Source organism: Microtus ochrogaster, chromosome 1 (assembly GCF_000317375.1).
Source record: "Microtus ochrogaster isolate Prairie Vole_2 chromosome 1, MicOch1.0, whole genome shotgun sequence".
NCBI lineage: Eukaryota > Metazoa > Chordata > Mammalia > Rodentia > Cricetidae > Microtus > Microtus ochrogaster.
Window position 1 is genome coordinate 90,606,543 of NC_022009.1, and position 4,197 is coordinate 90,610,739.

Here is a 4,197-nt window from a genome sequence, read left to right on the forward strand (position 1 = left end):
CAGTATTCTGGTTTTCATCTTTCCAGATGGGACAGACTGAAATGGAGACCTGTCTCCAAGGCCTGAGTCATCCCCAGCCCTGGCCTGGTCTTTCACAGTTTGCTTTCGTTTCATTTTGTGGCCTTGACCCGCTGAGGGGATGCAGACACGTGACCTCTGTTTCCTAAGTAACAAAGACAGTCGTTAGGATGGACGTGCGACAACGCATTAGTGTTCCAGGTGCAGGCGCGTCTGCTTTGATGAAGAGTTTTCCTCTACAGTTCATGTTTAAAGAAAAAGGCCCAGAGTGCAGAAAGAAAATAGTTAATAAGGAGGGGGCGGTGTGTCCAGAATGCCGCAGTAGATAATGGAAAAAGAATTTCTGAGCTCATCTTGGATTCATCGTGAGGTCTGAAGAAGGAGCCGTTTGTGGTTATTGAGACTAGAAATCACTTATCCCCAAACCACAGAAATCCTTCTTCTCAATCAAAGCTTGGGTTTGGAGGTCCGGATAGAAAGTCAGAAAGAGATGAGCCGAGTGCAGAAAGGTTTAAACACAGCCCAATTTCAATTCTGTCTGAGGAGTAAGTATGAATCAGCTCTCAGACCTGCTGGGTGCAGGGGAAATGAGAGCTTTCCCATGCGAGCCAGTGGGATGCTGCAGCCAGTGGGATGCTGTTCGCGGAGCTCCAAACTTAGTCTATTTACCATTTTGAATCTTGGATTTAGAGAAACTGGGAGGGAGAAACTCCTGCTCACGCATAGCTCCAGTTGACGAGCCCAAGACTGCAGACTTGGCGTGGGTTTACCATGAATGTCCCATGGATAAAAACAGGACCATCTGCAGTCAAAAGAAGTTCCTGGCTTGATTCTGCAAGAGGAACCTTTCCAGGGGATGTTAAGGAGGCAGCGGAGGCACAAACAGCCCAGCAAACGGGAGAAGTACTAAGAGCTGAGCCATGGAGCCTGGGGCTGTCTCAGCTTCCAGACAGACACACGGCTCACCTGTCATCAATCAGAACCTCAGAAGCAGAAGGAGGGCGGGAGACTGCTCCTGTCCCTTGGCTGGCTTAGCTCTGGAGACAGCAGACATTGTGGGATGCTGAGATTCTAGCTTGCCTTAATGTGCTGGCAGGAGTTTCTTTCCTTTTGAGAGCTGAAACACGCTGCAGAATTGCAGTCAGTTTCCTGTTATTTTGGTCACAGCCGCCAGCTTGAATTTTGCCTTGTTTACACACGGCTCTGAGAAAACTCTTCCACCAAGTGGAAGCCTAGGATGTTTGACTGCTCCGTAACTGTTTAAATCCACTTGGCTGATGGGATGGGGCTGAGCACACCCATCTTCCTGGTGCTCGCTTTTATATTTAGATAAGAAGAGGGAAAGAATGAAAAAGGAAGAGATTTGAGAGTAGGGAACGGAAGTCACGAGGGCAAAGAAAAGGAGGAAGGAGCAGGCTGTCTGGGAAGAGAAGGGCTGGTGAATCAGAGGGACAGGAGGTGAGGAACCTGCTGCAGGAGAGAGGGCGCTCCCTCCCTCTGCCGTGCTATTGGCTGGCTTTCTGGGGTAATTGTGAGCCCTTCCACTGGACTTTTAAACTGCTTAAGTACAGCGTGCAGTTCCCAGAAGCGGATGAATTGAAGGAAGCGATTTTAGAGGCATCATGCGAAGATAGGATACACAACGCAGTCACTTACAAGCATCTACTACAGTAAGCAGCGAGGTAGTCGTGAGGCAGATAAAGTAGTGATAGCAAATCTTCATGCCGCCTGAATAGAGGGCAGACCCGGTAGTAAGTACGCCAGCGTTCACACGTTGCATCTATACAATGAGGCTGAAGGTGTAGTTCTGTTAGCAACATGCTTTCCTGACATGCAGAAGCCCTGACTGTGATCCCCGGCTTTACATGAACTGGGCACAGTGGCCCACATTTGTAGTTTTACCACTCGGCATACGGAGGCAGGAGGATCAGAAATTCAGTGTTACTCTCCATACACAGAGTCTGAGGCCAGCCTGGACTCCCTGAGACCCTGTATTGGTTACTTTCTTATTTCTGTCATAAAATACCCTGACAAAAACGGCTTATGGGAGGGAGGATTTATTTCGCCTGACAGTTTCAGGGAGATACTGTCCACTGGGGGATGAGAAGACATGGCGGCTCGCTAGGAAGAAGATGCTGCGGCAGGTGGGAAAGATGTGGCGGCAGGCGGGGAAGGCATGGTGGCAGGTGGCGTCAAGAGCGGGAGGCTGGCTGGCCACGGTGCATCTATATTCATGACGCAGGTAGTGAACGGGAAAATGGAACTGTCTGTGTCCCAAACACAAGGTCACTTCTTTGCCTCCGCAGATGCTGGTCTCTGGCTGGACTTGCCCATCACCTGTCATAGCCTTCCTTGAGACTTGCTCCAGGCTCTATCTCTCTTGTTTTCCTACTAAAATTAATACCTACATACTTCTAGTGTACCAAACTCGCATTCTCATCTACTTTTACTTTATTTCCTTTAGTAAATTTGTTGATTTGTTTTTAGTGTGTGTGTGTGTGTGTGTGTGTGTGTGTGTGTGTGTGTGTGTGTGTGTGTGTGTGTAAGAGAGAGAGGGAAAGAGAGAGAGTTCCTTAGAGGCCAGAAAAGATTCATCACACAGACCCCCTGAAGCTGGCGTTTCAGGCAGGTTTGAGTTGCCTACCATGGGTGTTGGAAACTGAACTTAGGTCATCTGTAAGAGTTGTATAGCTTGCCTTCTATAGATCCCCAGCACTGACCCTGCCGCCCATAGATCCCCAGCACTGACCACAGATCCCCAGTGCTGACCATGCAGTCCATAGATCCCCAGTGCTGACCCTGCTGCCATAGATTCCCCAGTGCTGACCCTACCATCCATAGGTCGCCAATACTGACCCTGCTGCCCATAGGTCCCCAGTGCTGACCCTGCTGCCCATAGATCCCCAGTGCTGAGCCTGCTGCCCATAGATCCCCCAATGCTGAGCCTGCTGCCCATAGATCCCCAGTGCTGACCCTGCCTTCTATAGATCCCCAGTGTTAATCCTGCCATCTATAGATCGCTAGCACTGACCCTCTTGTCCATAGTTTCCCCAGCACTGACCCTTCTACCCATAGATTCCCCCAGCTCTGACCCTGTCTCCCATTGGTTCCCAGTGATTTATCTCCACAGTCTGAAAAGCGACTACTTTAGCAGAAAGAATTGAGTCAAAGGTCATTCTTGGTTTGAAATTGATTTCCCAACACAAAGAAAGGGAAATTGGAGAAGAAAGAATTGGTTTGGATGACGAGATGACTAATTTGTTTTTAGGCAGGATGACTAAAAAGAGGCTTGGACTATTCAAGTGGGAAACTAACCGCTGACAAAGATCAATTTGCTTACTCCAACCGGCCAAACTGCCAGAATCAGCACTTCCTTGTAAGATCTTCCTGGGGACCTGTGAAAGAGATGGCTCAGCAGGTAAGGGCTCTTGCTGCCAAGACGAAGGCCTGAGTTTGACCCCACATGGTGTAAGGAGAGAACTGGCTGCTGAATGCTGTTCTCTGACTCCCACAATTGCACAGGGGCACCCATGTATGTTCACATACACAACAAATGAATTAAAAGACAGTAGTGGATAAATAAAAACATTTAACCAAGATATTTGATTAACCGTGTGTTTGATCTCTTTATCTTCCAGCATCACCCTGCAGACAATGTCTGCTCAGCAAAAATCCCCATAATTTCTCCTTGCTGTTTCCTCTGTGTAATTTCCTATCCACTGCCCCACTCCCTGCTCCTTGACCTACATTCTCTGCTGTGCTGCAGCATCTGGAGTAGAACCTGGTCCTGTCCGGAGCTCTCCTTCTCCACTCTGCATTAGTACTGAATAAACTCTGATTTCATTATTTTAACCACTGCCAAACACTGTCTCTCCTTTTCTGCTGTCTGGTAAATGGTAGTCCCATGACTGCTAAGCCCCCACATGGCTGAGCCCCATCTAAAACAGTTGAGAAGCCTGCTCAGCAGGATGTAAGGGGAACCCTGATCTTGTACTAGCAAAGCTCTGGGAGGTACGCTGTGGCTTGTTTCTGGCCAAGACCCTCACTCTCTACATGTAGATTCTTTAATTGAATGCATGGGATCCAGTCTCTTCACCAGAGCCGGCTTTTCAGGCCATGTGTTTAGGATCCAGTGTCTTCATCAGAGATGGCTCTGCAGGCCATGTGTTCATGGATCCA

At 48.7% G+C, this 4,197-nt stretch overlaps 1 protein-coding gene across 2 annotated transcripts in view; it reads right to left on the reverse strand.

The window, feature by feature from the left end:
• Positions 1-4,197, reverse strand: part of Tmem212 (transmembrane protein 212) — a 32,643-nt gene that overhangs the window by 25,037 nt on the left and 3,409 nt on the right. The window lies entirely within an intron of this gene.